General features: G+C 34.5%; 1 pseudogene; it reads left to right on the forward strand.

Annotated features, from left to right (window-relative positions):
* Positions 1-10175, forward strand: part of LOC110197094 (ubiquitin carboxyl-terminal hydrolase 49 pseudogene) — a 56755-nt pseudogene extending 46580 nt beyond the window's left edge.
* The last annotated feature ends 1084 nt before the right edge of the window (positions 10176-11259 follow it).

Here is an 11259-nt window from a genome sequence, read left to right on the forward strand (position 1 = left end):
CTGCTCAAATAAATTCATGTAATTCTGTATAGGTTAGCAGTGGTGATAATGAATATCCTTGATTTACCCTTGATCTTATTTGGAGTGCTTCTAGCTTATCCCCATTACAGATAATTCAAGCTTATGCTTTTACATATATGCTACTTATCATTAAAAACAACTCCATTTATTTCCTATGCTCTTTAGTGTTTTCAATAAAACTGGTGCCATATTTTGTCAAACACTTTTTCTACTTCTATAGAGATAATCATATGATTACTGTTAGTGTTGTTAAATCAGGCCTTCATTACTCATCTATATCCCACTTGGTCATGGTGTATCATACATGTAATAAATTGCTGTGATCTCTTTCCTAATATTTTATTTAATATTTCTGAATCAATATTTATTAAGGAAATTGGTTTATAACTTTCTTTCTCTGTTCAGGCTTTTCCTGGTTTAGGTATCAGTGACATATTTGTGTCATAAAAGGAATTTGGTAGGATTCCTTCTTCACTCATTTTTCAAAAGTAGTTTGCGTAGTATTGGAATAAATTTTTCTTTCTATGTTTGGTAGAATTCACTTGTAAATCCATCTGACCCTGGAGATATTTTTCTTAGGGAATTGATGGATAGCTTTTTCAATTTCTTTTTTTCTGAAACAGAGTTAAGTATTTTATTTCCTCTTCTGTTAACCTGGCAGTTTATGTTTTATTAAAATATTACTCCATTTAACTTAGATTGTCAAATTTATTTGTTGGCAGTTGGACAAAATAACTCCTAATTATTGTATTACTTTCCCCTTCATTAAATGGTGAATTTACCCTATTCATTTTTCATATTGACAATTTTTTTGTTTCCTTTTTTAAATGAAATTAACCAAAGACCCATCTTTAAAAAAAAAACAGCTCTTAATTTCACTTATTAGTTCAATACTTTTCTCAATTTCAATTTTATTAATCTCTTTTTTGATTGTCATAATTTCTTATTTGGTATTTAACTGAGGAGTTTTAATGTGTTCTTTTCCCAGCTTTTTTAGTTAAATGCTCAGTTCAGTGATTTCTTTTTATCTATTTCATTCATATAAGTATTTAGAGAAATAAAATTTCCACCATGAGCTGTTTTTGGCTTCATCATATAAGTGTTGGTATTTTGTCTCATTATTGTGGTTTCCTTTGATAAAACTGATTTTTTTTAAATTTATTGATTTATTCCTTGTGTGGTCTGATTCTTTAGGATTAGATTATTAATTTCCAATTACTTTCCTCTTCCCATGGCCCTTTTGACATGTAGTTTTCATTACATCATGATCCATAAAGAATATATTTGATATTTCCGCTTTTTTTCATTTTATTGGGGGTTTTTATGTCCTAACACATGTCAACTTTTGTGTAGGTGTTGTGTATCATTAAAAAAAAAAAGTGTATTGCTTTCAATTCCTATTCAGTTTTCTCCATAGGTCTTTCATATTTACCTTTTTTCTAAAATTCTATCCACCTCCTTAACTTATTTCTTATTTATATTCTGGTGAGATTTATCTAGTTCTGTGAGAAGGAAATTGAGTTCCCCCACTAGTATAATTTTCCTGTCTCTTTCTTCCTGAAACTTACTAAACTCCTCCTCCATGAATTTAGATGCTATACCTTCTGGTGCATAAATATTTAGTGTTGATATTACTTTATTGTCTATGGTACCTTTTAGCAAAATTTAGTTTCCTTTCTTATCTTTTAAAATTAGATCTATTTTTGCTTTTGCTTTATCTTAAATCAGGATTGCTACCCCTACTTTTTTGTTTACTTCAGCTGAAGCATAACATACCCTTCTCTTGCCCTTTACCTTTACTTTGTGTGTATCTCTCTGCTTCAAATTTTGTGTGAGTGTGTGTGTGTGGTGTGTGTGTGTGTGTGTGTGTGTGTGTGTGTGTGTTGGTTTTTGTCTTGTTTGGTTTTTGTTTTTGTTTTTGTTTTTCTGTTTTTGTAAGCAACATATTTTTTCTTGGTAAGATTCTGATTTTTAATACACTCTGCTATCCAATTCCACTCATGGGAGATTTCATCCCATTTACATTTACTGTTATGGTTTACTGTCTTTTTTTCCTGAATCCTATCACCCCATTTATACTTTTCTCTCTCCTTTCACCCTGTCCTGCCTCCCCAGTGCTTTCCTTCTGACCACTGCCCTCCATTCTATCAGACCTCATTTTCTTTCTCCTTTCCCCTTCTACCACTACCCTCCTTTCTGCCTTTCCTCTTATCTTCATACTCCTCCCTTCCCTTTTCCCCTCCTACTTCCCTATAGGGTAAGATAAATATCAATACTTAACTGTGTGTTTATTTTCTTCCCTCTTTCAGCTAAATCTGATGAGAGTAATATTTAAACAATGCTGCACACTTTCTTTCTTTCCTTCTACTGAAATTGTTATTTTGTACCTCTTTATGTTATAAAATTTACACCATTCTACCTCCCACTTCCCTCTTCTCCCAGTTCATTCCTTTTTACCCTTATTTTTTATACCATCACATCAAAGTCGACTTACACCAGTAACTTCTTTCTAAGTGTACTCCTTCCAACTCCCCTAATAGACATACAGTTATGAAGAGTTACAAGTATCACCTTTCTATGTACAGATGTAAACAGTTTAATCTTATGGAATAACATTTTTTTTCCTTTCCTTTGTATCTTTTTACGCTTGTCTTTAATCTTGTATTTGAAGATCAAATTTTCTGTTCAGCTCTGTTCTTTTCATCAGGAAAGTTTTGTAGTCCCCCAATTTCATTGACTGTCCACTTTCCCATGAAAGATTATGTTCAATTTTGCTGGGTAGTTGATCCTTGTTTGTATTCCAAGCTCCTTTGTTTTCCAGAATATTATATACCAAAGCCTCTGATCCTTTACTATAGAAGCTGCTAAGTCTTGTGTAATCCTGACTGGCTCCTTGATATTTTAATTATTTCTTTATGACTTCTTGGGATATACCCCTAGCAGTGACATTACTAGATCAAAGGTTATACATAGTTTTATAACCCTGTATACATAGTTCCAAATTGTTCTACAGAATGATTGGATCAGTTCACAACTCCTGTGAACAACAACCTTGCTTTACTGTCCCAATGTTCCCACACTCCCTCCAATATTTATCATTTTCTTTTCTTTTTCTATATTAGCCAATCTGATAAATGTGAGGTGGTAACACAGAGTTGTTTTAATTATCATTTCTCTAATCAATAGTGTCTTACAGAATTTTTTCATGGGAGTATAGATAGCTTTGATTTATTTATCTGAAAGCCACCTGTTCATTTCCTCTCATAATTTATCCCATTGATCAATTTGGAAATTACTTGTATTCTTCTAAGTTTAACTCAGTTCTCTCTATATTAGAGGAATGATGCCTGTATAAGAGATACTTATTGCAAATACTTCCCCTGCCCCATTATTCTGCTTTTCTTCTAATTTTGGCTGCATTGATTTTAGTTGTGCAAAAATAAATTTACTTTTTTTAAAAAATAATTATTTATTTATTTTAACTGTGTTTTCTTTTAATTTTGAGTTCCAAATTGCCTTTCAGAAGAATGAGTGTTGTATTTTTTAAAAAGCTTTCTCTCCACCTATTGAGATAATCACATTATTTTTATTGTTTGTTTTGATCCATATAACTACGCTGATAAATATACTAATATTGAATGAGTCTGCATTGTTATTTTTTAAATCCCATTTATTATAATATATGATCTTTTAGTCTGCTTGGTAGTATCTAGGAATCTCATTGATGGCTTGTTCAATTTCTTTTTTTAAGATAGAATCATTAAAGTATTTTTTATCCTCTTCTCTTTATCTGGGCAGTGTATATTTCCCTTAACATATATTTATTTCACTTAGATTATCAGATTTCCTGAAATACAATTGGGCAAAGTAACTCCCGATAATTACTTTTGTTTTATCTTCATTGGTGGTGCAACTGTGGGGAGTTGGCCTCTGAGCAGGGGAAGATGGAGGGAAAATCTGCTGATAAGGGATGCCAGGCCAAGCTGTGCTACTGAGACAGGGCCCTGAATGAGTACAAAAGCAGTGGGGCAGGGGAATGCTGCTGGTTGTGGGCATTTACAGGAGAGCATAACTTTTCATTTTGTTCCACGTTTGAAGGGAGAACAGAAAGAGGATGTGAGGTCAGAGACACCATTCCCCTTAACCCAGGACTAGATGTGAAACAAGCTTCTATTAAAAAAAAAACCTATGAGCAGGCAAAAGAGAAAGAACTCAATCCTAAAAAGTTATTATTGGAATAGAGAAGAATTGATTTCTTCTTCACAGGACATTGAAGCAAAAAAAAAAAGCCTCTCTTATCCAAAAGAGTAATGTCAAATTGCAGGTGATCATCTGCCCAAAAGAATTCATACAAGTACTTTAAAAAGACTTTAAAAATCAGATGAGAGAAATTGAGGGAAAAAAATTAAAAACTAAGAACAATCCAAGAAAAACAAAAAGATTATGAAAAGAAAGTCAACCACTAGAAAAGGAGATCCATAATCTTGAGGAAGAAAGTTACTCCTTGAAAATTAGAATTGGGCAAGAGGAAGCTAGCAAAGTTATAAGAGACCAAGAAATAAAACAAATTATAAAAAATATAAAAAAATAGAAGAGTGTGAAATATCTCATACGAAAAACTACTGATCTGTAGAAGAGATCAAGAAGAAAAAAAAATAAGAAAAATGGACTACCTGAAATCTAAAATCAGAAAAAGAATGTTGATACAATAAAGCAAGAAATAATTAAAGAAAAGTGTCCTATAGTATTAGAACAACAGGTGAAAGGAGAAGTAGGGAAATAAAACCCACTGATCACCACCTGAAAGAGATACTGCAAGGAAAACCTACTGGAATATCATAGCTAGATTCTGAAACCCCCAGCTCAAGAAGAGAATATTACAAACAACAAGAAAAAGAAATTCAAATGTGGCTAAGCCACAATTAGAATCACACAAGACCTATTAGCAGCCACACAAAAGACTGCAGGTCTTAGAAAACTACATATTAAAATGCAAAAGGACTGAGGTTGTGGCCATGCATATCATACCCAGCAAAGTTAAGCATGCTCTTGAATTTTTTTAAAAAATGAAAACTCAATGAATTATCAGACTTTTAAATTTTGTTGCAAAAAAACCTGAAATTAATATAAAATTTGACATACAAGATCCAAGACAAATATAAGGTAAACATTTAAGACTAATTATAAATGAATCAAAAAGAACAGACTCTTTACTTTTTTTTATAAGGAAATGTAAATCATATGTCTAAGATTTTTAACAATTGTGTAGTTCAAAAGAAAGATTGAGGTAGAGTAGAGTATGATCTGACACTAAAAAGTACACTATTTAGGAAAAAGGTAAAAAGAGTAACTATCTTATTAAAATGAGGTAGGAGAGGAAGAACTGAAACAGTGGAATTAGATGAGGCAGGACTTGTAGTTCTGGAACTGTACTCTCATCAGGAATGGTTTTAAAAGGGAACAATGCATACACACATACATATGCCTATATATGTGTGTGTATATGCATAAATTTCTTCTAAATTTAGAAAGAAATAAAAGGCTAAGAGTACAGGGAATGGGTAGAGATAAGGGAGGGATTTTAGGGTAGTGGGGAAAGAGTAAGGAAGGGATCTTAGGTGGCAGATTAGATTAAATAACAGGAGGGCAAGTTAGTGGGTAGAAGTAAAGCAGAGGAGTCAGGAGGGATAAGAAATAAGAGATACACACAAACATAAAATAAAGATCAAGAGTAGAACATATAAGGGAAAAAAGCAAAGGTAGTAATCATGATCTCGTACAAAATTAATGCTAAAATACATTGAATCAAAAGAAAAAATAGGGAAATTACATTATATGTCAGCCAGTTTAATCAATGTTATTTTAAACTATTTAAAATAACTATACAGTATAAGCCTGGAATATTGATGTGGAATAGGAAACAATGAGTTGGTGGACTTAGAAAAGTATGGAAAGACTTGAAACTATGAAGTAAGATGCTATCTACCCCCAGAGAAACAGAGGACAAACAATTATGGCACAGTCTTACATAGATGCTTATATATGTATATGTCTCTATATTAGTATGATTATAGATATCCAAGCATATGTATGTGTATACAAGTGTATGTATATATGTGTGTGTGTGTGTGTGTGTGTGTGTGTATGTGTACATAAATGTACATGCATGTGTTTCTATCTATCTATCCTTATACAAATATATGCATGGTCAATTGTAGCCTTCTTGGAGGGAGGTGAAGGAATGGGGAAGGAAAGAGCATAGCAGAGAACAAAAGAAAACTTACAAGGAAGCAAAGGAAAGCTGAATAGCTTGGAACACAATGTTTAGTATTTATTACAGAGGCTTTCTTGGAACAGAATTTTATTGCTGTATATTTTGAATCCCCTTTTATGTTGTGCTGTGCACATGAAATGCTTTTTTCCCCTATTTTTGTATTTATTTTAGTAATTCAGTTTATAATGTTTCTTTTTCTTTTATCACTGTGTATTTGATTTTTAGTGTTTAAAGCGAATTAAAAAAATATTTTAAAATAATTTAAATTCCATGCCACTTGGCGCATATATGTTTAGTTTGGTATTACTTTTTTGTCTAAGCTACCTTTTATTGAAAGGAAATTTCCCTGCTTTTTCTCCTTTAATTAGGTCTATTTTTCCATTTGCTTTGTCTGAGATCATTATCACTATTCCTGTCTTTTCTACTTCATCTGAAACAAAATAGATTCTACTTTAATCCCTTATTTTAATTCTATGTATATCTTTCTGCTTCAAGTGTGTTTATTGTAAAGAACATGATTATTGGACTCTGTTTTCCAATTCAATTTGCTATCCTTTCCTTTTTGTTGAAGAATTCCTCCCATTCACATTCACAGTTAAGATTACTTACTGTGCATTTCTCTCTATCCTATTTTCTCCTGTTTATCCACCTCTATTTCTTTTTATCTTATTCCTCCTTTAAGGTCTGTTTTGCCTCTGACCCCTGCCTTCTTTCATCTGCCCTCTCTTTTATATCCAAATATCTCTTATCCACTTCCCATCCTGCTTCCCTGTTGGGTAATTTGTGTTTCTATTACCAGATCTACAACAATTTCCTATGCCTCCAAGTAGTAGTGTTATGTTCTGACTTAAGACTGAGACCAAGGTAACTGATCACAAGAACTCTTTTCTGCCTTGGAACTGTGACCAGTTTCAGAGCCTTCTGAGGCCACAAGTGCTAGTGGTTCTCTTCACCACAGAACTGTGATGCAGAACTAAGATGAGGACCTGTGTATGGGCAAGGCAAGAGGATTCTGTGCCCAGTGACAGCAGAGGGTCCTCTGTGATCTCTTTCTGACTAGTTGTTCAAAACCTTTACTTACACATGTGCTCCAGGCTGGCCCTCAATCCATGTCATAGACTTCTTTGGCTGACATTCTAAATTCTTTTTTGGCTGGAATAATATCTCACCCCAAACTTTTGTTGTCTCAGCCACCCCAAAATTCCACTTCAGATGTTACTTTAAAGTTCTTTGGAGGCAATATTGGGAGAGTTCTACTGAGCTGCTGTCTCTTCTCCACCATTTTATGTAAAAAATCAATTAGTTAATATTAAAGCTTAAAACTGCAATAAGGCTTTTGAGACAATTTATGTATATTGTAATGAGAGTAAAGATCCATTTTCCCCAATAATATTATATTCAATTTTGAAGGAGATTTTATTAAGATTTGTTTGCCTTATGTTTTAGGTATATTTTCCTTTTAGTTCTTTTCTTCATAGTAAATGAACCACTGGTTTCTGTGATCCTGGATGTAGTCCCCTGGCACATGAACTCTTTCTTTCTGGCTCATTGCCATAGTTTTTTGTTCTTTTTTCTTTACAAATTTTGGTTATAATGTTTCTGGATATTTTCAATTTGTGTATTCCTTTAAGATGCAAGTAGGTCATATCTCAATTTTCATTTTTTCCCTCTAGGTCTAAATAACCCATGTAATTTTAAGGTTTCTTGAAATAGTCCCCAACTCTTCATCCAACCACCACCCATTGGGGCCTGAAGGTGGGATTTTGTATGGGCAGAGTAGAGGGAGAGGCAAGGCTACTGAGTTAGAATCCTGGAAAATACACACTCTTTCTGACCTGACAACATAGGAGTCACTTGTGTGTATCAGAATTCTGTGGCTGAGGTTAAGAATGTCCACCAGAACATGAAGTTCATGACCAGGAAGTTGTAACTGTTAGGAGCAGAGAAGCAGGGAATATTCTGTGAGACCTATCACACAGGGACCTCCAACAGAGGAAGCCAATATGAGTGTATAGTTCTACCATTGCAAAATTCTGTGACTTCCTCCAGTTATCTGGCATAGTGGCTGTCCCAATCACAACTGATATCCAGGAATACTCTGAGATCTTAAGCTATGTGTTCTAGATTAAAAGAAATCTAACGAACCCACGAATATAAATAACATGGAAGAAAATAAAGATGAATTTGTGAAGCTGTGCTGTTTTTCATTGAATAAAAATTTCAGTACCAATTAAATTTCTGAAGACCTGCTAGATGCCATTGGTTAAAATAGGGATTTGCCAGACCCCACGTTCTGGGTTACAAAAAAGACTATATACAAATATAATTCAATGAAAGGAGTTGAGACTTCTGTAAGAGATGAATAGGTGCATATGGAGATATTATGACTCACTTAGGACCATTCTATCTTGAATCCTCAGAAGTGGTACTTCTGGATGCAGTAGCAATACAAATCTGTCTGGGCATGTGGGAGTGCTCTCATGTGGCCTATGGATGGTACACTGTGGAACATGTACTTAAACACTTCAAAGAAACCAGATACATATTTACATACATATTTGCTATGGAAATCAATAGTCTCTGTATGTTGTTTCCTCTGTGAATACTATGTTTTCAATGATAACCCTGAAGGGGATCTGAAATTGTCAGAAGTAGTATCTTGGCAATTAGAAGCTAGAAGCAGGATTGGTCTGTGAGAAGTGGTAGGAAGCTTCAGTCAATGGCTTCAGTAGAGAAGGTGTTCCAAGCTTAGTAGGCTCCTCAGGGACACCTCCACATATTGATGACTTTGACTTATTGGTGCCAGTGTCTACTGGCTAATGCACTGAGGACCTGGTTTGAAAAGGGCACTAGAGGCCAACTGAAACTGAAGCAAAGAAAGTTAATTGAGGAGTTAAAGGAGAGGAAAGATGCTGCAAGTCAGTGAAGTCAGGAAATGAATACCCTCCCCCAAAAAAGAGAAAGTCTTCTGCCTCATATTCACCAAGAGAACTTGATTTCTAGGAAGTTCAGTGAAATAGCAACAATATCCCTACTCAAGATGAATGCAAAGCAGCAAATTCAATCTTTTTTTCCCCATCTGCCACAAGCCAATAATGACTCCTTCTATGACTGGTCTGTGGAACCTGCATAATACCTGTTCCATGAAATCTATCCTTCAAATGCTCAATCACCTCCAGAAATTCAGAGAATGTTTTTTGACCCTTCTCTGGGAAACAGAGGAATTACTTGCCAAAACAGGCAATGGGAAGTCTCAAATGTCAGTAAATTAGTAAATGGATCTGCTGACAATGAGTCATTTAGAAATGATAGAACTGAGCCATGCGGTAGGCAGGGTTCATCCGCTGTGTTTAACTGTGGGTCTTTCCTAAATAAGAGTTTAGAAGTAATGCAAGTGAAGAAGATAAGTTCAATGCACGTTTCTCTCTGACATAAATTACACACTCTCTTACATATTCAAGTGAAGGGGACACATTTGCCATGCTCAGTTCTGTGTGGAGCCTGATTGCTACCTTTTGGGGCTATGCATGACTAGCAAGATGTACGGTAGTTTCCCTGTGAACTACTGGATGAAGTAAAGAAGGAAGTGGAATTAGAGGAAACCAACCAAGAATTGGATTCTCATTGTCTTCTCCCAGAGAACACTCACAAACCTGTGTTTTAAGCTGATGAGCACAATGTTTCATGGGCAACTGATTAGTCAGGCTACATGCATAACATGCAATTTCAAATCCACTACCACTTTACCCTTCTGTGATCTGTCTTTGAAATTCTCTGAGTGTTTTCATTGCATAGAAAAAGGGGTTGTACCTTTTAATCAGACTGAGTGCAAGTTATGGAGATGTTGGCCAAATTCACAAAGATGGAAGCCCTGGAATGAATGTGACCATTAGAACAGTAGATTATTCTCTTAATATTTTTTTTCTGGAGAAATTTAATTTTATTTTTTAAACCCCTTGCCTCATTTCTTCCATATACTTCAATCCAAATCCATTCATCAGTTTCCTTTGATTCCTAGTATTCGTTATTTAAGAGATTTTCTTCTGTTTACTCATATCTCTAGTCTTAGATTGGGACTTTACGTCAGTGTCAGGTTCTTTGTTCTTTCACACTGTTGCCTGGGTGGCTGGGTCCTGTCTTTTCCTTGCTGAGTTTTGTATACCTCCATTACTGCCTTGCATTAGCTCTAGATGGGTGGCTAGTTCCCAGATTCCCTTCTTGCCCTTGTTTTTAACTCCAATGTAGAGCAGGAAATTGAATCTTGAGTTGGGACCATGCTTGAACCCCTAGCTAAATTTCATTGATCCCCAAGTGGTCTGGCTTCAAACTTTTTAGAGGATCTAAAATACAAGTGCCAATAGGTTTCTAACTGTCTTATACAGATCCGGCCTGGACAGAGGACTTTAATGATGCTTCCATTTTGGTTTATTGATTATAGTTTCACTTGACATCCCCAACTCTTTTTTTTTTCTTTCCTGGGTAGTTTCTTAGGATAACTAGAATCTGCTATAACTTCTTACATCACTCTTTCCAAAATTAAGCCAAACTTACTAACTACTAAAGAGTGATTGATTTATCTAACCACAAATACATCTGCTGTAATAGCCCCTAGTCTCTGTAAGGGATATGTCCTTCATTTACAATTTTCTGAAACCTTCATTAGTTATCCAAAAATTGAGTTTAGCTTACTGCTAGGGATCTTTTCTTTTATGTTGTTTGGGTCAGATATGTGGTTTTTTCATACTTCTTTTATTAAGTGCAAATCTCCCCATGTTTCTCCAAATTCCTCAGTCATTTCTTACTCTATAATAATAATATATTACATGTATATAACTGTATTTTCAGCCCTTCTCCAATCAATGGACACCTACTGTCTTTCTGGTTTTTTTTTATTTCTAGAAGGAGTGCAATAATTAGATCCTAATATGGTTTGAGAAATAGGATTCTAAAACTCATATCGAGTT

This window comes from Phascolarctos cinereus, unplaced genomic scaffold (assembly GCF_003287225.1).
Source record: "Phascolarctos cinereus isolate Bilbo 61053 unplaced genomic scaffold, phaCin_HiC Scaffold_7;HRSCAF=346, whole genome shotgun sequence".
Lineage (NCBI taxonomy): Eukaryota > Metazoa > Chordata > Mammalia > Diprotodontia > Phascolarctidae > Phascolarctos > Phascolarctos cinereus.